Consider the following 25,652-nt stretch of genomic DNA (forward strand, 5'->3'; position numbering starts at 1 on the left):
AGCCACCCAGCTGATCTGAGAGCCCCTGTCAAAAGTGCCAGCTTCCCAAGTTTCACTATGCCAGTGTCTGGACATGGGTGGGGCTTCACTGGTTAGCTGAGGATGTGATAGATTGGATGAAATCAACAGAACATAGTCGTTTTTCTGTTTCCTCCATATCTGAGCCAGGGGTTTATATGGGGCCTGCGCTGGCCCGACAGAAGGATTTTAACTGAGCCCTTTCCACACCAGAGGACAGATGTGTCTCCTGAGTGACGACTTGTCCAGATTTGCTGACTGAAGCATAAATATTATGCAAGAGCCGATTAGGAACGCAAGCTTCCTCTCCAAAAGGCCGAATCCGGCCTTCTGCTTACCTGTGCTAGGGAAGTCCTGCTTCTACACTATCCGTCCAAGGTACCAGTTACTGTTTGCATTGGCCGTTCATCTCTCCGCTGAGTCCTGAGGTTCCACACCAGCCTCCCTGTGCTGTGGATGAAGCCACTGCCACTTGGAGAGGCAGAGGAACATGCTCAAGGCCCCCCCTGACAGGGGCCGGCCAAGATCCAATCTGGATTTTTCTGGCTGGAAAGCCCACAGCATGGCTGCTACCTTATGCTGCTTCTTTTTTTTTTTCCCTGAGTCCTCCCACACAACCATAAGTCATTTATTGTCACAGTAGGCATGTATTACATACTCTTTTTGCCCAAAACTTTTCTGTGGTTTCCTTTCTTCTTAAGTCGTCCTCTGATGGGGTTTAGGACACACCACCCCAAAATACACAACTTGACATATTGAATATCTTTAGCTGAAGGAGCTTTAGAAAACAGCAGCAGCGGAAAGGTCACTCTGACTCTTCCCTCACCGCCCGTTCTTCCCTGAAACAAATTGTAAAACTCCCCTGTGAAAGGTACCTTCCTTTTACCAGGAGGAAGACATTCTTATCAGCAGAGATTTGGGCCCAAGAAATCTGTACAAACCAACCTTATTAAACTAACCCTTATGTTCCCGGTTACTTCATCATTTACTAGCCCCAAAGAAACCGGAGGCCAACCTGAGTCCGGGGCTCGTGCTGCCGGCGCCGCTCAGCCAGCCGACGACACAGCCCTTATGCTGCTTCTTGGAGCTCACGTGATGCATGTTGTGCTAACAGCCAGGGGGTAAAGATACCCCCAAGGACATGCCTTTCTCAAATCAGTGAGTTTGGGGTCTTCATCTGTAATTTCGTAGGGTTGTTGTGAGGGTTAGCGATCGCACTCCTCTGCAGACCTGGTTTTCCCCAAATCCAGGTATCTGGAGATGTGATTTCTCTGTCTTGATCCTCTGAGGGCCAGGGGACTCTCACCATCATGAACCCTCACATGTCACTGGTACCTCACCCCCCCACCCCCCCGCCTTCAGCTCACACCAGATTCTGGCCCCCAGTGGCCTCAAAAAGGACCCTCTAGCACTTTTGAGAGACTTGAGGGGACATCTCAGGATCAAGCCCTCTTCCTCCAGGCTCTGCCAAATCTCACCTCCCCACACCCACGTGGCATCTCTGTGTCCACATGGTGGTTCTGACTCATCCACCAAATGCCACCGCCGAAGCCCTCGGCTCTCAGGGTGCCCATGGGGACGGTGCTCCGTGGTCAGATTCGGAGCTGGAGGAATGACATCCTCAGCCCCCCTGTGGGTTACACTGTTAGGGGGTCCCCTGCAGGGCTGCCCCAGACCCCAGGGGCACATGTGAAGCAATGCCACTTTCCTTTCTAGAGGCCGTGTTCTCACGAGAACTCCAAGGGATGGATTTGAGTGAGACTGTCATCTGAGTTCTGGAATCCCGGGTCACTCTCTTCCAGGGACCTGGGCTTTGTCATCAGGCAGTGTCCTTGTAACCACCATAACGGATCCTTAGCTGCCCAGACACCCACCTCAGTACCTTCCTCAGCCATGACCCTTCGTCTGCAGAGAGGGGTACACCATCAGCATGTGACCCACCCCGAGATCCCCTCTGCACACGTATGACACTTCAGGCCATGACCCTGGTCCATACTAAGCAGGGGATACAAACACCCTTGTTAGGATAAAGAAGAGTCGAGGTTTGTTGACTGTGGGCTTGAAATCTGTAGGGTGAGCAGTCTGGCCCTGTCCAGTTGAAGCTTTGGCAGTAACAAGGGAGAGCGTCGCATCCTTCGGGTTCTGATGGTGGAAGTGGGTCCACTGCACCCACTTGACTGCAGGTCCTCGTGAGAGCCCAGGCAGAGCCGTTCTCCTGCCTCAGGTCGGAGTGGGTGACCCTCCACTGGACAGTGCAATCCCACCTCGTCTTGCTAAGCTCTTCCTAACCGCCAGCAGCCTAGGTACTAATTCATCCCACAGGAAACTTGGGAGGATGGGACGTAGATGGTGGGCATGGACAGTAAGGAGGGGAGGGGGGCTGAAAGCCAAACCTTTTCTATTTGCAATTTTGTCTAAGACTGACCCGGCACTGACCCCCACACCCCCATATCCATCCCATGCCATGGGCCACTACAAGCTGCCTCTGTCCCTGGCTGTGGACCACCAGCCCAGATGACAGCTCCCAGCTGTGAATCTGAGCACTGTTCTGGGCCTCAACTTCCTCATCCATGAAATGGGCATAACCTGAATGCCGTGACCCTGGCTAATCTCACAAGGACGTGGGGAGCAAAGAAACAAAATGATGGGTGAAAAGTGACGTGCAAACAGTTAAGGGCACGTGCATCCAATGCATCACTATTTTATCAGGAACACTGCAGACTCAAAGCATTTAAGGCAACATATCTTTATTTGGTTTGACCCACGTGATTGCGAAGAGTGAGCCAATCCCAAATCCATATTCTTCCAAATACAGTCCGTTTCCAACCGTGCTTCATAGAGGGGGGTGTGGGGAGAGACACCCCCTGGAGGCCATCCGCGGGGGGCAAAGGGGGAGGGCCACGTGAGCAGAGCTCGGGGTCTCCCAGCTCAGCCTGCTCTTTCTTGCTTTATGAATTGTGAGAGTACAGTCCAGGAAGGTCCTAGTCCTTGACAGAGAGGTCTGAAAGCCACAGTGCAATGCCATACAGTGCCGCTGGCAGACTTGTGGGGGAGACAGACCCCCATAAATAACCCCAGGCAGCATGACAGATGATATAGCCAAGCTCTTTGCTGAATAAAAAGGAAAAAATCCCCCTTTCCCAAGCTATGACAATGCCACACTGGCCTCAGATTTCTGGAAAAGCAGCTCCCAGAACACGAGTGCCCCCTGCATCTGATTTGCTCAGGTCCCTCCAAGATCTCAGCAGTCCTGTCTCCAGCCTCCCAGGGTGACCTTGATCAAGTCATTTTCCCTCTCTGGGCCTCAGTTTCCCCCAGCCTCCCAGGGTGACCTTGATCAAGTCATTTTCCCTCTCTGGGCCTCAGTTTCCCCATCTGCATCATGAGGGGGTAGATTGGATGGTTTAAGAGCACCCTGTGAGCTCGGACACTCTAATCCTGAATCTGCCAAGGCCCTCTTCCTGCCATCCCCTTGCTACCCTCTCTGAGCCCTGCCTCTGTCTCCAGGGGCCTCTGCACCCCCACCTCCAGCCAAAGCCCCTGCAAATCCAGACTTCCCCTCCTCCCCCACCATTTCCCCAGAAGGCCACCACAGCAATACGGACAGAAAGCAACCATGTTTTAATTTACTCGATTAAATCGCCATGTGGACAGAGGCTCGCGAAGGAATCTGCTCTACAGAACTTTTCATTTAATAGAATTAGTTGAAACCAGATCAGCGGAGCCCCGTTCCTGGAGGCCATCTGCCCAGACGGGGAACGGCTGCCCTAAATAGAACCCCATGTGCCGGGAGCCTCCTCTAAATGTCGGCAGGGAGCCGCCCCCTGCACACGGCTGGCTGTTCAAATGGGTTCAAAGTCCTTCCCTTTGGGGCCAGCCGGCCCGCAGAGCTCTTGTCCCGTTCAGCCAAGCCTGGGGAACTATAATCAGATTCATATTTGGCTCCACCTGCAGAGGACTCCTGCCAAAGTCAGGGACGGCACAAACGGCGATGCCAACATAGAGCCTTGTAATTCAGACAAGAGGCCTGTCAAGTCATTCGCCTGGACGCTTTAAGAAAATTAGATAAACTAACATTTACTCAGCATTTTAGAGTCTCCCAAGAAGTTTCCCACATGTGTTATTTAATCCTTGTGACAATCCTGAAGTCAGGCTCTGCTGGGGACTGCTACTTTTCTGCCTTTCTGTGCACTTGAGCCAACAGCTGCTGGTTCGAATCCTGCCTCTGCCTGTACTAGTTTTATGGCTTTGGGAAGCCACTTCATCTCTCTGGACTCAGTTTTCTCATCTGTGGAGGGGGAGCGGGCAATGACACCTCTCTGGGGCTCAAATGAGATGTTATACGGGAAATTGGTACACTGATGGGTCTTGATAGTCCATGCTAGGAATCCCAGGTGCCAACATAAATGCTATAGGCTGTCCCCTTGTCACTCAGAGAGCAAGTTGCCAGTGGAGAAGACACTCAAGGTGGAGGATGCACCATTTAGAGCAGGGGTTAGCAAACTCCAGCCCTTGGGCCAAATCCTGCTCACCTGCTTCTGTAAATAAAGTTTATGGGAACACAGCCACACCCATTCATTTCTATATCATCTATGCTTGTTGTGACAGAAACCCCATGGCTGGAAAAGCCTAAAATATTTATGCCTGGCCCTTTACAGAAAAAATTTGCCAACCCCTGATTGAGAGTAAGAGGGTCCAATAGTGGCACCCCCCTACCCGCAAAGAGGCTGAGCAAAGGTGGGGGAGAAGAGAGGAAGCTGCTTAGGGAACATTCTAGTCTAATTGTTAATGAGCTTGTTTAACCTCTCAGGGCCCCACTCCCTGACCCGAGAGAACAGTTTGGGTCTTATGTGTTTTGATGTGGCATTCCTGTTTAAAAAAGAAGTTATTAATGTGCCCTGATTAGTCTGTCTTGAGGAGTTTAACATAAGGAAGGTGGGGTGGGGATAAATTGTTCTGTTATCAACGGCCACTTTATAAGTCTGGGACTTCCACCGCGGGGAGTGGCTGCTGTATGGAATTGATACATGCGGAGATTTATAAGGTCAAGTTTTATGAGCCTACAGATTCTCGTGGTGTATTACCATATCCTTATTAAAAGCTCATGCTGCTGTCCAGTTAAACCCACGGAGCTAATATATTACTCCTGCCGGCCTGGGCCTCAGACTTGAAGGAAATGGTGCAAATAAAATACTGCCGTTGGGAATCGATCGTGTCCTGCTTTTTCTGCCCAAGTGCCTTTGGTTGTTTTTCACCTCTCCCCAACCCACCAACCGAATGAGGTTTGTGCACCCAGAACAATTCCTTGGGGTGGCCCTGGTGGGCCACCTCTCCAGCAGGAGGGGACTGCTGCAGGGACCCTCGGCAGGCACTGCCCAGGAGAAAAGTCTCTTCACCGCTGTGGCGCTAACAGGACCATAAATTGAGGCTGGGTTGTTTGTCTTTGGGCCAAGGCTGTTTTAATGAAAAGGGGAAGTCAGCCTGAACCAGGACGTGAACAGGCTGCTTTGGGTGTCTGTCCCCTCGGCGCCAGGCCTCTTGTGCCTTTCTCTGGGGAGGGCCTGACCTGGAGTGAGGTTCTGGACCAGCTCCAGGGAGCAGAGGCAAAGACACATCATGGGCTTTCCAGGCGGGGCAGCAGGGAGGGGTCCGGGCCCCACCTCTACGACCAGAGCAACACGTGGAAGTGATTTCCAGTTCTTCTATAATACCGATAATACCAGGATGATCCTTTGTCCAAATATGCTTATTTTCTCCTCTTTTGAATAAAATGGACTCTTCTACACACACACACACACACACACCTGGTTCTGAAGCCAAAGCTAATGCTGATGACGAGGCCCTGAGAGTCTGTAGTCCCCACAGCGTGAGGACCAACTGTCCCCCTCCACCCCCCTTTGGCCATGCCACACCCCACCCCAGGTACTGTCAGAACCCAATTCCAGCAAAATCCAGGGTCCTCCCTCTGAGCCGGGGGCCAATCGCAGATGAGTTTGCGGGAGGGTCAGCATCACTGAGTGCCTGCTGCTCTGCTCCCACTTGCTTTGTGGCCACAGGCCAGTCACAGCCTCTCTATGGGCCTCACTTCTGCGTCCCTAAAATGAAAGTTCATTTCTGGAAACCAATTCAACCATCTGTACAAAGGGTCTTAGATCATTTTGATTCAGGAATTCTACTTCTAGGAATCTATCTTATGGAAAGAATTAGATATTTGGATTTTATTAGGGATAAAAGTATCCATTGTGGTGTTATTTATACTAAAAATTCGGAAACAACCATCCAACCATAGGGAACTGGTTAAATAAACTTAGGGTCATCTAGTTAATGGAATGCTAAGCAGTCATTAAATACTTATCTTTGTAATGGATTTGTAATGACAGGAGGAAAACATGCTATAATGCTAGTGGATAAAGCAGGATACAAGGTGTCTCAACCCTGGCTCCTGCAAAGTTGGGGAAAACACAGGTGCTGGGGTTCAACCCCCAGAAATTAAGACTTGTCCCACTCCCCCACAAAGCCCGCCCAGAGACTGACTCCAGTATCACATGCACCACAGCAGGCAGGGCTATGCACCGACCTTCATGGGGTAAGTGCAGGCAGTGATGCCATCCATGGCTCAGGGCTCCCATGGCACCTACTTGGACCAGCCGTGGGTCACAGAGGGGACAGGCAAAGCTAAAGTGCCGTGGAGTACCCAAAGCAAGGATTCATCCGTGCACGGGCCCTCATTCTACACACACCTGAGACACAGTGGTCATGTGACTCGCCCAAGGTCACACAGCAAGTCGGTGCTGCCCAGACGTGAGCCCAGGCAGGTCCATTTGACAGAACCCACTTACACTGCTGGGTACTTAGCCCAGAATACCCCCTTAGGCCTTCCGTATTCATTGTGGATCTTTGACTCTCTCCCTCAGCACAGGGTGAGGTTAACTAAGGTTAGGGAAGGCTGGAGAAGTGGGGTGCAGCTTTCTTATGAGTCAGGTACTGCTAGACACTGCATACCTGATAGAATGAACCCGTGTGACCGGCTCACCAGTCTCTGGCTTTTTCCCACTAGGATCTCATGAAATCCTTGACTGGTGCCTTCCCAGCAGGCACTGTTATTATCCTCATTTACAGGTGGAGAAACGGAGGGTGTATTCCTTGCCCAAGATTACAGCCTAGTGGGTGGCAGAGTTGAGATTCAAACAGAGGCAGATAGGCTCCAGAGCCGGCTAGAACTCGCCCATCTGGCCCCTCAACCACGGGGTGCCCTGAGATTTACTCTCCTTTTGTCTTAGTCCCCACTGGACGTGATAAAGTAACAAACTAAGCCTGAGATCCTAAGGACACAGTGTGCCACAGGCCTAGTGGCTCTCCAAGTAGCCTTTTCACACAGTGACTTCAGGACTCAGTGATCTTCTAAGGGGTGTCCCTGAAAGTTCCAAGAGCAGAATGGCGATCCATCAGCACTTTTTCAACCTTCTGCATGTGTCACATTTGCTCATATCCCTTCGGCATCCTCAACACCAAGAAGTTAGAGCACAGCAGGGCAGCAGCCCTGGACCCCTCAACAGCCCACCGGAAGGGGCGTGACTCAGGGACGTGGCCTCCTTCCATTCCGATCCATCGACAAGTACCAGTCACCTGGCCCCAGGGACAACAAGGGACTGGAAAGAGCGGCCTCCTGTACTCTCCAAGGAGAGGAGATGGGGTGTTGGCAACGACTCCCACAGTCCCCCTTTCTGGACACCACGAATTCTGTAAAGAGGTCATCTCAAACTGTGAGCAAACTCTCCCTCTCCCCTGAGGGAGAGAACCCCAAACCTCACAGGCCCCACGCTTCTCTCTGCCTGACGTCAGGGGGCTCACGTTCCCTACTGAGAAGTTTCCAGAGACTCAAAGTCTCTCCTGACCTGTCCCCTCTTCCCTGGCAGTGTGGGGGGAGGCTCAGCTACCTTGATCTTCCTCTGGCTCAAAAAGCTGCCCAACTTTGCAAAATGGAAGCCGAGCTCAAGCCAAGGTGCACCCAGCACAGAGCAGGCTCTGCGTCTGGGTGTTGATGAGGCACCGACAGTTCCGGCCCCACCGCTGTGCTCCTGGCTGTCCTCCCACAGTAGCCCTCCCGGTGCAAAGGGGAACAGGCCTGATTCCCCAGCTCCACTGAGCTAAGCCAGTGAGGCTCCCCTTTTGGAAGCTCTATGGGAAAACTTTCTTCTCAGGTATCTGTACCAGGAGCAACTGAGCTCTCCCTGAGCAAATGTTTGTGTCTTACAGACCCTGTGGATCTTGTTTCCCTCTTTGCTTTGGCCACAAGGAAACAGTCATCCTTGCAGTTCACCTGTAGCAAATGCACACTGCCTGTGGTATACGTTCCAAAGAATGAACTTAGCCTGGCTCGATCATATTTTCCTACTGCACCCAAATGCTCTCAATTTTTTTCCATTCTTATTGCTTTAAATGTCTTAGTAGGATGTCTCAAATCTTTTTAAATGTGAGGCAGACATCTAAAAATAAATACAATATAAATAAATCAAACCCTCCTGCCCTAACATCTGCTTCCTGCCGCCGCCCCCACCTCATTCCTAAAGAGTGCTCTAACAACTTTCCTAATGAGATGTATTAGTTTTTCAAGCATTCAACATTGAGCCAGGTGGGCAGATGACTGGAGAATGCAAAGAGCCATATTGCATGGCTGAGCCCACATGGTCACCCCGAAAGATGTCTTCACTATTTATCTTAGCCTTAAAACGACACTGAGCTCTGGAGGCATTCCAGCCACTGCCTAATCCTCCCGCCCTCCACGGCATTACGGCCGTATGCAGAGCAGACCATGTCTGATACCAAAAATGGCTCCACTGCAGTGTTTCCCACGGCTCTGCGAGCCCTGCCCTTCCCTGGCCCAGGCGGCATCAGGGACGGGAGGAAGCACGGTGTGTTTCTCTCAGCCAGCGCATCCGGAGCTCGGCCAGGGCTCCTGACCGTGTAGCCAGCATCACGGGGATCGAGAAAGCAGGGCTCAGAGGTGGCCATCTGCCTCACTGACCAACCTGGGAGCACCTGAGACGTGCCCAGGGGCTTCCTTCCAACAACGGTCATGGGATGGTTACAGATTAGGGTAGGCCTTCCTTCTGGGTGGGAGAGACACACAGAACTGGGCCAAATCCCACTTGAGGTATGGACTTTATGACCCAAAACTCAAGACCCCCCAGGAAACCGGGTTGGAGGACAGCTGCTTAGACCAGACGGCCTCATGGGCTTATCCGAGTCCCAGGCTGGGAAGCTGGAGCGTGGGGACCCACTCTTCTACAGGATGGAAAGGCCCCATTGGGGGCTTCCCATGATGATGCACTCTGCCCTGGGACAGGCAGGTATCCTCAGACAGCAGGGGACGCAGAGAGCGAGGAGCTGGAAGCTGCTTCTTTGCAGTGTGAAAGCCCCAGCCACTACTCTCAGGCACAGTGGGTGTCGTGCTCTCACTAGGCTTGTGTGGTGGAGTTGCCGTGAGGGGGTACTTATCTGTCAGTGGGGGAGAGATCCCTGAGACCCTGCAAGGGTTGGTTGAACCTCCCTCTTCTAATGGGCCAAGCAGGAACTTGGGGAGAGGACGGAGGGGGAGGTTTGTGCCAAAGGCCCTGATTTTCCACCCCTTCCCGTTTCCCTTGTTATGTGACTTTACAGTTCCTATCACTAAAGAAACTGAGTTCATCTATGTGACGTGCTTTAGCCAAAAGAATGTGAGCGAATGTGACACATGAAGAAGGTTGAAAGGTGCTGATGGATTTCCATTCTGCTCTTGGAACTCTGCGTTGCTGTGAGAGCACACCTGGGCTAGCCTCCTGGAGGAAGGGGCGTGTGGAGCAGCCCCATTGCCCCAGGTGCCCCAGGTGAGGCCACTGTAGATCAGCCGACCTGCCACCAGCCACCAGAAATTAAGGTGACCCCAACCGAGACCAGAAGAACCACCAGCTGAGCCCAGCCTACATCACCAGCCCGCTCAGGAGAGAAAGAAATGCTTACTAGTTCTAAGGCACTGAGTGCTGGCGTGGCTTGTTATGCTCTATTCTTGTGGCAGTAACTAACTGAGTCCTGTCACCACAAGCTTGTCTGAGCTGGGGAGGACCCGAGGAAAAATCTCACCCAGAGATTTAAACTGTTTTTAGGAGCACTTCAGATGTGTGTTTCATATTTCAATGTTGTAATACAGTTGTTAACTATTATAGAAATGGAATAAAAAATGACACACGCTCAAGTAGACGGAGAACCAGATTTTCACACACTGGAGGCCACCACAAATGTGTTATAACTTGAACTGCTGGGTTAACTAGATTTTTGTCCAGACCACTAGACAAGATGTTTGAAAAGTGTTACCATTTGCAACTATTTATCTCTGCAAATGGGAATTACTTTCAATACCGAGAATCCAAATGGACTTCAGAAATCAGAAATAAACGAGCTTCGGAGGCGAGGAGAACAAATCTCAGACAAAACTCCTTATTTTCAATGTCTGTGTTGAAAACCACCTCTGTGCCCTCATCGTACGGCTGTCTAAATAAATGCGATTGTTAATGGATAAAATGCTATTTACGTTGTTTTATTTATCGGAAGTCTGCATTTGAAGCACTGGGCAGGAATGATCAGCTCTGTACCACCCCTCACCCCATGAGAAGTGGGTCCAGCGGCAGATCCCAAGGCGGCTTCAGCCCACTTCACCCTCATGGTTGGTTCCCTCCTAAAAGGGAGATCTGAGTGCCCCCAGAGCAAACACAGCTTTGGAGCCACAGTTCCATTCAGGAAAAAAATGCCTTTACTGTCTCCCCGAGACGTAATCATGAGACTGAAGTCTGGAAATCACATTCAAAACAGAGCAGGAGGGGAAGTGAGAGCCCCAGGACATCAGTGTTGTTAAGGAACGTCAGGCATTCATTCATCACTCGTTCATCAGCCAACATGTATGGACCGCCGACTCTGTGTCAGGCGCTGGGCTCACACCGCGGATTCAAAGTCTGGCCTGGCCCTCATGAAGCCCCCATTCTAGCAGGGTGGAGGGAGAGTGTGACACAGTTGGAGGTAAAGGCCCCTGGAGTTGCCTGCGCAAGGTGTGAAACCCAGCCTCTCTTCCCTTGGCTGTGTGACCAGGAGCAAGTTGCTTAACCTTTCTGAGCCCTGATTTTCTTACGGGTAACAGGGATAAAATCATGTCTAGTGAAATGCCTGCTGCTGCAGAAACACTAAAAAAATAGCTATTTCCTTCCTTCTCTCTTCCCCCTCCCTTGTGTTTTTTTTTTTTAACATGCAAATACCTGGCAAATGGCTAGTTCTTTATTGATGCTCACTCCCCACCCCCACCACATCTCTGATTATTTCTCCCTTTATCCGTAAAGTAATAATCATGGCTGTAGTAGTTTCCTAGGGTTGCTGTGACAAAGCTCGTGGTTTAAAATGACCCAAATGTATAATCTCAAAGCTTCTGGAGGTTGGAAGTCTGAAGCCAAGGGGTCAGCAGAATTGTGCTTTCTCCAAAATTTCCAGGAAGAGTCCTTCCCGCCTCTTCCAGCTTTTGGTGGCTCCAGGTGTTCCTGGGCTTGTGACATCATCACTCCAATCTCTGCCTCCGTCTTCACAGAGCCACCTTCTCCCTGTGTGTCTGCGTCTTCACATGGCCTTTTTATAAGGATGCTGTCATTGGATTTAGGACCTGTCCTAATCCAGTATGACCTCATCTTAACTACTTGTACAGACACCTACTCCCAATTAAAGTCACACTCTGAGGTTCCCAATGGACATGCATTTTGAGGGGATGCTATTCCTCCCAGTGCAATGGCTAACGAGTTCTGGACATGGAAGTACCAGCCCTGTGCTGACCACTCAGCAGATTTTCACCCATTAACAGTGCAGTCATTTAGAGGCTGGGATGTTTGAGTACCCAGATCACCATTATGGATCCTCACTACCAGTCTCTGAGACAGGACTATTACTAACCCAGGGATTCTATGCAAGGACTATTACCATCTCTATTTTATAGATGAAGAAACGGAGGCCCAGAGAGGTGAGATGACTTGCCCATGGCCACACTGCCCATAGGGAGCAGAGGCAGCCACATCCCCAATCCACACGGCTCGCCCTGCCTCATAGGGCTGCGCTGAGGGCTAAGGCGGAAATCCTTCCGAAAAGCTTCCTGGAGCCCATTAGCGTTTGTTTTTATTGTCAGTAGCAACTTCTCTCCCGTTTCAGAGATGGGAAAGTTGGGGTCCAGAGAAGTAAAGTGACTTGACTTCTCAGCTAATGGGTCCCTCAAGGCCGTGACTCCCCCACGGCCCTGTCTCCCAAAGGTGCTCCTCACTTACCCAACACGAGCCGAATGGCAGCCTCTGCCCACTGACATTCCAGGCCCAGCACCCTCACAGGCTCTGTGGCTGCAGCTGCTGAAATCTGTTTTGTATTTAGTGAGGCAGATTATGCCAAGTACACCTCCCAGAGCCATTGGAAATTCCTCTGGGCCTTGAGGACGTTGAGGACAGAGCTTGGGAAAAACATTTGCTTTGCCATTTCCTGCTGTGGTCCTTCAAGGCCCCAGTAAGGCCCCAGTGCGCCCAGAGCCAGCCCGTGGCCCAGGGGAAGGCCGCCAGGCCCTGCAAGGAACCTGGGGACTGCACAGGAAGGCCTTCCTCCTTCCCCTCGCTCTGTCCTGTCTGCGTTTCCTAAAGGCCTCTGGGGGAGTCGAGTCCTTCTTGTGAACTCCAGACTTGGCCCTGACATAGCCCATTTACAGCCGAGAAGGAAAGCTGCCCACTTCTCACATAAAACATTTTTACACAGACCTGCCCTCTAAATCCTTGGTGACGAACCCATGCTCCAAACCATCGAAGATAATTGTCAGGTATTCAGGGGGCTGTGACCTCCCAACAGGTTCTGAGGTCGTGGATAGACATGAGGTGGGACTAAGTGGGGGAATTCCACAGGCCAAGCTAGGGTGTTGCTTCCACAGGAATTAGGCAGGAAATCTAAGTGAGCAAAGTGGGTCAGCCTAAGGCAACAGGGAGTGTGGGGGGGCCCTGGAGGGCCCTGGAGAGCCCAGGCCTGTCTCCAGGGCAACCATGTCTCAGCACTGGCTGAGTGTTGCTAGGCAGGAATACAGGCCCAATATGCCCAGAGCTAATATGTCAAGAGAAGCTGAAAAGCTAGACTTTGGGGTGAAAGTGTTAAATTGTTTTTTCTAGACTTTTTTGTGAAAATATTCAGTTTTTCAATGTTGTTGACTAAGTCGGGTTTTTTGAAAAACACGGCAGTTTCACAAAACACAGCCCTTTGGGCCACCGCTTGGAGACCAGTTGAGGGGGAATTGATTCCACTCTCATTGCCTTCAGTCTCCTAGGAGCGAGGTGACCTCAGGGAACTCACACACTCAATACGATACCCTTTTCTCCCAGGCTTGGATATGCTCAGGTATCTTTTCTTCTTGTCCACAGTCACTCCCTGGCTGACTTCTTCCCATCTCCTGCTTTAAATCCCAATAGGGGTCCCAAAACTGGAATCTCCAGACTCGTCCTCTCCTCTGAGGCCCAGGCTCAATTTCCAACTTACTGCTTGACAACGTTGTTTGGCTGTCTACCAGCTCTCTCCAACTTCACAGTCCTGAACCCAACCACTGAGGCTCCCCATCCCCCAAAGCTATTACTTCCCCTTCTCAGTAAATGCCAACTGTATCCCAGGACATCCAACAGAGCCCAGCCTCGCTCAGCCAACGTCCAGGCACCCTGTATGACGCATGGTTGTTACGTGACATCACTGAGTTTTGGGGGCAATTTGTCACGCAGCAATAGCTGGCTGATACACTTCCTAGGGGGTAGCATCTTGTCTTCCTCCATCATCGTTTTTCTTGCCACCATTTTCAGCTTTGGGGGGAACATATTGTTCCACACGAGGCAAACACAAGGGCACAATACGAGTTGCACTGTGAACAAGTGCACAGCAGTAGAGAATGGCTCACACCGAGAAGAAGGGGAAGGTGTCTTTTAGCACCATCATCCTCTGAAATACCCTCTCCTTTTGTTGGTGTAGGTGTGTGATTCTGACATTTTATTCGGAATGTAACTGGAGACTTTTCCCACTCATCATTTTATTTACGAAAAATGTTCTGTTGAGTTTTTTAGATGTAAATATAATTTTCATTATACAAACACTCACCCCCGTCCCCCAAGTGAAGCATTGTGAGATACAGAGAGTCTATAAAATTGGGGATAAAAAAACCCAGGATGCATGCTCCTGGGGCAGGAGAGCCTGTATTTGCTCAATTCCAAGACACCAGCAAGGGTAAGAGGAATCGGTGATTTAGGACCAGCTTTCCTTGGGAGAAAAGAAGATGAACATGCCTGTGCATTCGGTTGTTGGCATCCCAGGTGCAGAAGAGTTAACTCTGGATCTTAGACACAATTGTGGACAGAGGAGCCACAGCTGCGCCCCTTGAAGTCCCAGCTGAAGCTGATGGCAGAGTCTGGCTGGACCAAGCGTGTCCTTCCGCAGCACCTCAGGATGACTTTAATTGAGATGACAAAGCATGGCACGGCCACATCACTTTGATCTGTGTTGGGCTCTACATGGAAACGCATCTGAGCTTCCGGCCAGATACACCCCTGAGCTTGGGGCTGCAGGCTGGGTTCAGTCCCCATGTACGCAATGCAGTGGGTTCTGCCATGGAGGAAGGCAGCTGTCTGTGTGATGAGCCTGAGGAGGCCCCCCAAAGGCCATCCCAATACCCACATATCTCCCTCACCGCCTGTCTCCAGGCATGAAAGTCCACTCTTACATTCTTGGATTTATTCCTCGTTAACCAGGAAGAAACATTAGAAATTACTTGTGTCAGTCAAGGTTTAACCAAGCTAGTTGAAGCCACTTTCAGACTTGACAAGAGAGGACATGTGTGAGGTAGCACAGAGGTCAGCACCAGCAGGATCCACTGGCACTCCTAGGATAGAGGACAAAGTGGGGGGTGCCCATGGAGCGGGGGCAGGGCCACCCCGTGGTGCCAGGGCAGCAGTGGTCTGGAGCAGGTCACAGGATGGCAGCCAAGCCATGCAGGAGAAGAGGCTGCTTCTGGAGCTGCAGAGAGGCAGAGAGGGAAGGGACGACACCCTGGGCCAACCCCCCACCCCAAGCCTGCCATCAAGCCTCCCTCCAGAGCCGTTTGTTGTTCCATTTGCTGAACCCAGCCAGCATCCAGCTGATGGGGAGCCTGGGAGCTGCAGCCTGTAGGGATTAGCCCTGGAGATACAGAGCAGAGCAGGGGTCGCTGAGGAATGATCTACAAGAAAACAGACCCCCAGAAGTCTCATCAACTAACCCAATCTGTGTGTTTCCCAAGTAAGGCCACTGTGGCCCAGAAATGCTGGGGGTCACCTAACATTTAGAATCATTAACTTGTGGCCACTGTGAGCTCTGGAAGGGCAAGAGTTGACATGTCATCCATTTTTGCATCCCAGGACCCTAGACCAGGACCTGCGATATAGTATGTGCTCAATAAATATCGCAGGGGGAAAAGGAGTGAGTAAATGGCTGGATGATTGGACAAATAGGACAGGTGTGGAATGAAGTCACTTTCTATCTCTGGGCTTCAGTGATCACATCTTGCAAAGTATCCGTGATAACTGACGTTTACCGTGCTTAACATTGTTCTAATTGTGTCTCTGTACCTTTATTGTGTATAAGTGACACACAAGAAACTGTGCTTATTTCAAGTGTACACTTTGGTTCATTTTGCCAGATTCCTATACCTGTAAAACCATCCCCACAATCAAGGGAGTAAATATACCCAGGACCCTCAGAATTTCTTGTACCCTTTTGTACCCTTTCTCTCCTGCCCTCTCCATCCCCAACTCAGGTAACGACAGATCGCTTTTCGTCACTGAGGATTGGCATGCGTTCTGTAGAATTTGACATCAATGAAATCACACACATGTACTCTCTTTAGTCTGACGTGCAGTCCGTAATGCTTCTGAGATGTGTCGTGGCACATATGAATGGTGCATTCCTTGTTAGTGCTCAGTGGTACCATGTTTCCCCGAAAATAAAACCTAACTGGAAAAGAAGCCCTAGCATGACTCTCCAGGAAGACATCCCCTGAACATAAGCCCTAATGCATCTTTTGGAGCAAAAATTAATATAAGACCCGCTCTTATTTTGGGGGAACCATGGTAGTCCATCCTATGGACAGACCACAGTCTGCTAATGACCACTCAGGGGCTTCCAGTTTGTGGCAATTACACATAAAGCTGCTGCGAACACTCGTATGCAAGCATTTGTGTGCTTTCATCTCTCTTGGGTAAGTATCTAGGAGTAGAGTGGGTAAGTAATATGCTTAGCTTTTTAAAAAGTTGCCAAACTGTTTGCCAGAGTGGCTCTACCCTTTCATGTTCCCACCAGCAGCGTGAGTGCACTGGTTGTTTTGCAAACTCACTGGCATTTGATATGACCTGTCTTTTTAATTTGAGTTGTATGGTCCAGACTAGTTGAAGACCGGAAGTAGAGCAGGTGTATATGTCTGCGTGGGGGTACGCGTGGAAGGAGGACGTTTTATTCATGCCGCTCTGGCTGGCTTTTCTTTCTTTCTTTTTTAAATTAAAGTTTATTGGGGTGACAATTGTTAGTAAAGATACATAGATTTCAGGTGTACAATTCTGTATTACATCATCTATAAATCTCATTGTGTGTTCACCACCCAGAGTCAGTCTGGTTTTCTTTCAAGCAGCAAAAAACTTTTAGTAGGTTTCGCCCAGCAGATCTCTCCTTCTGTCTCATTGGCCAGCCCTGATGAATGAGTAAATAGTAATTAACGGAATGAAAAATATATTTACGTATGGAAATGTATATATAAACACAGTTATATAAATATAAATAAAATATATAAGATGTTCTAGTAGGAAAACAATATCAGGTTTGAATCCAAGGTAGTATGACTCACTTTGAGTGCCTCACTTAACAGTCTGGACTCAGTTTCTCCATCTGGAAAATGGGGAGGATAATGCCTCCTCAGGCTCTGTTGAGGGCCAGATTTAGAAAATTATTGTAAAAGTGTTTTGAACAATGAAGTGCCTGATGAATGCGTCGTGACGGTTAATCTCTGTGTTAATCTCAATTCTTTGAGGACAGGGGCGTTGTCTAACTTTTTCACCATTGCATCCTGTACCCCGGAAGCGTCTAGCTCATACTGAAGCATAAATAGATGTCAAAGAGATGAATGAATGAATGTCTACATAGAGATCCCTTATGTGTTTAACTAGTTAACTGAATTGGTTCACTTTTTCTAAACCAACCAGTAACCTTCCCCAGAGCAGACACCAGATTCCTTCTAATTTAGGACCCTCCATGCAGTATCTTGTCCTGAGGGTGACCTTAGAGACCAATCTGGTGGCAGAGAAGATGAGGCATACAGCAGTGAGGAGGTCACTAACGTTAACTACTGCACTGGTTGGTCCCCCAATCCTTTCCCGAAACAACCGTTACGTAAGCACATCTCTGCTAGTGGCCCTGGAGCTCATTAGAGGTCAAAGCGTGCAGCTGATCATGTGATGATGGCTGCCTGCTCCGACTGGAGCCTCACGGACGCTATATGCGAACGGGGCCTCCAAGAACAGCAGGAAACACACATATTACACAGAGGTTCTCGAATAACGTCATTTCATTCAACGTTGCTCCGTTATCATGTTAATGAGGAAAAAAAAAATTGATTCCAGCCGTGGCCACTGTCCCTGTGGGGTTTGTATGTCTCTCCCCCATGTTCGTGTGGGTTTTCGCTGGGGACTCTGGGTTCCTCCCACATCCCAAAGGTGTGCATGTGAGGTGACTTGGTGGTCCTATATTGTCCTAGTCTGACTGAGTGTGGGCGTGTATGTGTGTGCCCTGAGATGGAAGGGCGTCCTGTCCAGGGTGGGGTCCCGCCTGGTACCCTGAGCTTCCCACAGAGGCTCTGGCCCCCACGACCCTGCATTGGAATAAGCGGGTTGGAAAATAATGATCTTACTTGTTTTTATTAATCTTTCTTAAATGTATGCATAGCTCACGTTTATGTCAATGTTTAATATTAGAAGTTTGGGGGTTTTTTATTTAGAAGTTTGGTGATGTTTTTTGTGACCAGAAGTATAGAGCTGGAACTTAGCTCTTGTTTATATCTGCCTGTGGTGAAGTTGGTTCCATTACATGTCATTTCACCAAAGTCGTAGTTTCCAAGAACCCATGGACGACGTCAAGTGAGGCCTTCCTATACGTGTCTCCTCTCTGCGTGCGTGCCCCATTGTCCCATCAAACTTCACTTACAAAACACAAGTGCAGGATCAAATCAGGAGCTCGGATTGCCCAGCCTTGGTGGCAGGCAGGCTGCGTGGTGTTCCCTTCTCTGTTCCATCCCTCCAAACTTCTGCTGCCTCAACCTCACCAAACACACTGGGGGACTTAAGCCTCCAGTTTTGTTGGAGCCAGTCTGTCTGCCTCGAATGCCTCTGACGGGTGACGTCATCTGCCAGCACTTGGATCTAGTATCACTGCTTCCTGGGCGGCTCCCCTGACCTGGTCAAGCTGAGCTCTCCCCTCCTTGGTGCTTCTTCCCATTCCGCACCTTCTACCTGGGAAGCAGCTCTGTGTAGTGCTGAGGGCTGGGTTCTGGAATCTGACGAGGGGTTCACATCGCAGCCTCCCACTTACTCGCTAGGGGACTTGGGACAATGACTTAGCCTCCCCAAACCTCAGCTTTCTCATCTCTAAAATGAGACTAATCCCAGTGCTGCAAAGGGTTGGGATGCAGATGAAATGGGAACCCCACTGTGGGCCACCCCACAACATGCCGAATGCGTATATTCCATTGTTCATCTGTACTTACTCGCTGGGATTTGGGTTCACCACTGCAGTTCCTGGGCTCAGCACAGGCTCTTCCCAGCACAGTGTATCTGGGCGCGCCCCCTCCTCTTGGGAATGACAGCTCAAGCAGGAGAATTCCCCACCCACTCTGGACGTTCCCAGCCCCCTGAACTCAATCTGTCTGCAGGATTCAGAGCAGATTGCAACCTCCTCCTTCATTTTCCACCCATCCCTTGGAGTCTCTGTCCTGGGCTGATTTGCTGTTCATGCTCCTCATTTCTCTGTTGAGGCTCACCCTCCCCTCCCAGGCCTCCAGGCCTCCAGGCCTCCAGCCCACGTTATGCATTGTCCCTGCTCTCCGCCCTGCCCTCCTGGCTTAGCCCCTTAAGGCAAGGTCCAGTTTACTTTCACAAACCTGAAGGGGGAAAAAAGATGATCGCAGATGTCAAAACCTTCTGTGACGCTCAGACACCACACTGTCATCATCTGGGTCTCCGCTACGTAATCATGGGTCCTGCCAAGTCTGGTTTAAAGTGGAAAAATACTATTTAAATATACAATGTATCAGACTATTAGGAATTCTCAGTATAAATTCCAAATTATTTGCAGCCCAGAAAAGAGGCAGACAGTTCTGCTGCTTCCAGACTAGCTATGGGGCCACTGTGAGCCTCTGTTTCCTCATCTGTGAACTGGGTATATCTGAAGGATACGGCAAGAACCAAATGATTTAAGGTAAAAGAAGGGTGGAACCCAGCACCCAGGAGCTGGTAAGCACTGAGCACTGAGTGCATGTTCGTCTTCTCCTGCCCTGAACAAAATTGAAGGGGGAGAGAAAAAAAAACGGGAAAAAAATGAGCAAGAGTTTACAAGCAGCCACAGGGGCGCCAGTAAAACCTAAAGGACAATTATTTCAACCAGGACCATAGATGCTACTGGAAGGTCCATGGGGTTAGGTGGAGCCAGCTTCTGAGAATCTAAGCAGCTCTGAGGGGAAAAAATAAATTAAATAAATGGTTTCTCTAATACGGGGCCATCTGGCGATTTGATAAAAGTATTGGGTTTCTCAAGGCAGTCCGGGAGTGCTCCCTGGGCGCCACCGTTTATGGCTTGAATATGACTGGCATGTGGAACCAGCATGACAAATGGAAAACAGCAGCCCCCGAGCTTGTTCCCTAATGGGGGCCTTTCATCACCCAGTTACCCTTAAGCGTCTCCCTTCCTATTGTAATTGGCCCTAAATGAAAAGCATTAGTCCTGTCAATAAAAACTAATGGTTCTACTTACTAAAAAGAAGGGGGCGGGGACGAGAAAAGAGGTCTCTTTAAAAAGCAGGAAGGGACAGGGCCGCCTCCCTTCCGGAACTTTGTGGTTTGATACTGGGGTGCAAAGGCCCCTGGTGGGGAAAATATTTGTCCAGGAGTCAGGAGACTGGGTCCCCATTCTGGCTGTGCTGTGCCTTGCTGTGTGACTGCTAATGGGTAGCTCTCCCTCTCTGGGCCTCCCAGCTCTTGTTAAAGAGGCTCTAATGAAGCCACTCTGGCCTGCTCACAGTAGGGCTGGTTTCAAAGATCAAAGGAGAAGCTGGAGGAGAAAAGGCTTTGAACCTCAAAAGGGCTTGAGCCCTGGAGGAGTCCCGGCAATTTTATCCTTCCTGGAGATGGGAGCTGTCCCCAGGTGGTTCAGACAGTCTTCTGCCAAGATCCAGAAGGAAGCCTGTTTAGAGTCCTGTGCTCAGCACTGCCTGCGGGCGGCTGCCGGGCCCACAAAGAGGGGCTGTTTGAAATTAAACTGAGAAGGTATTCTCCTTCGGGTGGCGTGGAGGAATAGCTATTTATTTGTTTGCTTAAGACTTTTCAGAAAAGGTCTAAATCCTCTCTTGGCCAGGGGCCATCCCGGGCTGCTGGTGTACACAAGCGGGAAAGGGGTGTCCTCCAGCCACACAATTAGAAGAGTCTAGAGAGGAGATGTCCAGAGCGCACCCCCACCCCCGCATTTTAAACAACATTTGCTGCAGACTTGTCATGCTGAGGTTCTATTTTATTATCTGACTCTGGAGTACAAAAAAAAGTGTGGCTTAACCCTGCTGGAAGGAACCGCCTTCAAGTGGGGAGAGGGAGGACGCCTGCCTAGAACTTTGGCTGGGTGGGGGCCAGACCCCTCGCCAGTTGCTGAGCAGCCATCATGGTGCTGGGCTCTGCCTGCCACCTGCAGGTGTGGCTTGCCATCTCATTTCATGGCTGAGCAAATGCACGTTCATCTTGGTAAAGGGAATACTGACGTCACCGAGCAGAAAACGAGGCAGTAGGTCCAGACTGGGTACAAAGCAGGTGCTCTGTCCTTCAGCATGGCTGCCTCAGGACCGTGGGGAATGGCAAGGGGACACATTTGGACTGTAGGACAGAGGCTGTAACCTGTTTCCCAAAGCCAGCATTTGTCTCTCTTTGCCCGAGGGCTTTCTCTGGCCCACCGACCCAGCAGGAAGTGCAAACGGAATTCATGCCTCCAAGGGGAGCTGGCAAGAGGCAGTGCCCCAGGGAAGTTGGGGTATAAACACCCAGGCTCCCTCTTCCTCTGGTGAGCTATGTATGAGTTGCCTGCCCGTACTCTTTCCAGAGTTTCCAGTGGGCACGAGCCATAACCTGCTTTATAACACATTGCTTGTGGACTGTCTTCCCTTTCCAATCTCATTTTCCCTCGTCCCTCAAATCTGTGTCTGGGGTTTAGCTTCCAGGAGGATCCAAATGAAGCCACATAGGTGGTAAGCTACACAGCAGTGAAAAAGAACACACGGCAGCCCCATGTACCAACGTGGATGAATCGCACAGGGGTAGTATCCAGAGAAGCAAGCCAGACACAAAAGAGTACTAGTGTATTGGATTTACAGGAAGTTTTAAGGATCGGCAAAACTAATATATGGTGAAAAAAGTCCAAAAAGCGATGCTCTTGTCAGCGGCACTGAGTAGAAGGGAAAGATGCTGCAAGTTCTTTAGGCACTGGTTACCGGCACATATACTCATGAAGCTGAGCTATTCACATAAGATTTTTTGTACTTAATATATGTATGTTGTACCTCAATTAAAAATAAAAAGGAAGCAGAGTGGCTGGTTAACTCAGTTGGTTAGACCATGGTGCTAGTAACACCAAGGTGTCGGTTCGATCCTCACATGGGCCACGGTGAGCTGTGCCCTCCTTAATAAATAAGTAAGCAAATAAATAAATAATCAAATCAAATAAAAAGGAAATGAACTATTTTGAATGCCCCTAGAGTATCCTATACATCTGTGTATTATCTTTTCTCTGGCTTTATTCTGTTATCCTACCCTCAGAGTCCCTTGTCCCTGATTTCCTACTCTATTTCTTTTTATATTGCGTCTCTGAAACCACCTCAAACCTTTTTGCAAGGAGAGAGGTTAAGGATTTGCGAAGGGAAAAAGCATTTGAGTAGGCGTCTGACGTTTAACTCAATGAAAGTGATTCTCTCTTTATTGCCTCAGTTTCATTGCTTTTGGTCTTAAATCAAGATTTTTCTCTGTCTGCCAGTTTGCAAATGGACCAATTTCTACCAATTGGCCTTAACATATACAAATCAGTCTCATAAATAAAAACAAAAGTTTTCCAGCCGACACAGCTTTGGTTTTCCATCCCCGGGCCCCTGCTCATGGTGTTCTTCTGGCAGTAAAATAAGAAAGCTATCCTTCTCTTCGACACAGCATACATAAATTGTCATCTTTCCCTGGTTAAGTCTCAGATGCCGACTGCCAAAAGCAGGCCCCTGATTCATTCCACTGAGATTCCAGAGTAATCTGCCTCGCGGCCTGCAACCAGAGATGGCTTCAGTGGACCCCATTATAAATTAACATTTAATCCTGGCCCAGGAAATGCTGGGGCAGGAACAGCCCATGGGGGGGGGCTGAGCCCACCCTTGTGAAGCTGGGGAAGAGGCCTGACCTCGCTCTGTGCTTCACGGACCCACCACAGTCCAGTGATAGCTACGATTTCCAGCATGGCAGGAGTCAGACAGACTTCAGATGATAACTCTATGTGATCCCGGGTGGTGGGAAGGGGGCATCGAGGCCTCTGGGAGCTTCATGTGTCCCCATAACTCAAGGTGCACGGTTCGGTGTATGGTTTATTGACTCAACGGTCTCTTCTGTGTCTCGATTCCCTCTAGATCGAAGGCTCATGAGCACAGGACCATGTGGTCCCCCCAGAGCCCAGCACAAGGCCGGCACGTGGCTGAAACTCAGTCAATGTTTATCGAATGATTACGGACTGACCCAAGAGATGTCGCTGACCAGCTGGAGGTGCCAGGGAGGGTGAGGAATCAAATATGACAGCCTGGTAATGACGGGGATAACCGCTCAGACAGGTGGTGCCTTTGCCAGAGGAGAAGTAGCTGCAATGAAGGAGGGAGTTGGACTTGGCGGTTTGCCTGCTCCTCCCCAAAACCAGCACCCTCAGAGGGAGAGTCTGGGCCTTAACAATGCACTTAGAGCAGAATGCTCAAATAGAATAATCACATGGAATAACGGGACCCTCTGTTTCCAAGGGCAGCGCCCCAACCTTAGCAGGAAAAGAAATCATCTTTTCCGGAGATGGAGATAGGCTGTGGAGCCACCCAACACACGCAGCACCCACCCCTGCCAGACGGGCGGGGAGGGGGCCCAGGCCTGCTGCTGGCACGCCGCAGCGGACATGGATGTGGAGGCTGAGATTCCACAGGTGCACGTCTTCCCTGCCCAAGCCGGCCTACCCAAAGTAGACTGAGCAGGCAAAGCGCCGGAGCTCACCCAGGTGAGGCCTGAGACACGTCCCCCAACTGCAGGGCCCCAAATGAGGCTCATCTGTGGCATGAATCCGTTTCCAGAAAGAGGGATGGAGCATATATGGTGATGGAAGGAGAACTGACTCTGGGTGGTGAACACACAATGGGATTTATAGATGATGTAATACAGAATTGTACACCTGAAGTCTATGTAATTTTACTAACAATTGTCACCCCAATAAATTAAAAAAAAAAAAAAAAAGAGGGGTGGAGCTTCAGATTGTGAGACTTGGAGAAGGAACTGTGTCAGGCCAGGGAGGGCGGTGGGGCAGGGCCACACGCTCCTCCTGCGAAGGCCCAAGTCCTGGGCAATGTAAGGGAAAACCCAAGTCAGATCAAGTGTGGTCCCTGCTGGGCTGCAGTGCCCCAGGGGACAGCCCTGACCCTTAACACAGGGCTCCTTCAAAGCCTGTGTTTGCTTGTGCAAGCCTGTGGGCTGGGGAGCAGGGAAGGGGATGGACTCTGTCCTGGCCTTCCAGACTGTCACAGAGAAAAGGACCCGGCCCTGTGGTGGACAGCGGGCAGGAGTTACAGTGACCAAGTTACAGTGGAACTGTGGAGCCACGCTGTGGATGGGACACTGCCAAAATCCAGCTGGCTCAGCATTTACGATGTGCCAGGATCCGCACCTCACGCTCTGAGTATCCAAGCTCCTACTCGTCACAACAACCCCATGAGGAACATTCTATCCTCACCATCACCATCATCATTTTACTAAGAAGCCAGGTATCCCCAGGTGAAAATCCACTGCCTGAAGTTGCACAGCAAGAAAATGGCAGGGTTGGGACTGGAACCAGAGAAGGCTGGCTCCAGAGACCATGCACGAACCACTTCTGTGGTACGCCTTCTGATCTCTGGGGATTTGGAAAGCTGCCCCAGGGAAGTAGCCAGGAGCCTTGGCACCCCCGTGCCCCCACCTAGAAAAGGTGCACAGCTTAGGTCAGCGCCCCACGCTGTTCATTCTGATCATCCTTCATGGAGGAATTCTGTGTGCACCAATTTGGTGACCTACTCAGCCAGTGCCCAGAAGAGCAAAAAATCCTTTATTCTGTCCTAAGACCCATGTATTGTAACTATGAAAATACTAACAATATTCCACCCGAGTTCACGCTTCACAATTGACAAACTTTTCACCTCTCTAAACGCCCTCAACCCCCACAGCAGCTGAGGGCAGGTGTTACCGCCCCTTCCAGAGCTGGGCAAACTGAGACTGAAAGAGGTTAAATGACTTGCCCCATGTCGCACAGTGTATGAGTGTCAGACTTTTAACTCAAGGATGTCTAAACTCAAAGCCTATGTCAGCGGTTATGAGAATAAGACTTTTTTATTTGGAGGGAAAAATATTTTTTAAAAAAATTTATGATGGGTAGGAAACAGCTTGGTGCTTTTTATATGAAGAACCTACCCAAAATTGTAAGGTATTTCCTTTCCAGAGCAGACTCGTAAGCGGTTTTGCTGTGTTTGTGTGATTTTTCTGTGATGAGACCCTCTGCACATTCCCCTCGGAGGGTCTGTGGTGCTGAGGGGGAGATGGATAAAGCCCCTTCTCTGCCGCTACGCCTGGTCCTCAGAGAGATGCCAGGGTTGGCTCCAAGCTACCACAGAGTAAGAGGAAACTTTCCCACCATCTTGTAATTGCAGATTGCTGGGTAACTGAGCCATGAAAAATGATCATACCCGTGTGCCTCTGCTGGCCTCAGAGAAAAATCCTGGAAGCAAATTGTTGTGGTAAAGAAAAGACTGTCTGCATGCCAAGGAGTTCTGGGGTGTGGGGGGGAGGGGCACATTCCTGTGCTTCCTAAGAAAATATCCACAGAATTCATCCTGTTTCTCGGGTATCTCCACGGAGGGGAACCATCTGCTTTTCCAGGTTCTGTGGGATTTGGGACCATGGATAAGTGACTAAACTTCTCTGTGCCTCAGTTTCCCTGCATGTGAAATGGGAACATTGACACCCACCTGCCAAGGTGGTTTGAGGATATAA

The sequence above is a fragment of the Rhinolophus sinicus genome, linkage group LG02, assembly GCF_036562045.2.
Source record: "Rhinolophus sinicus isolate RSC01 linkage group LG02, ASM3656204v1, whole genome shotgun sequence".
NCBI classification, from domain to species: Eukaryota; Metazoa; Chordata; class Mammalia; order Chiroptera; family Rhinolophidae; genus Rhinolophus; species Rhinolophus sinicus.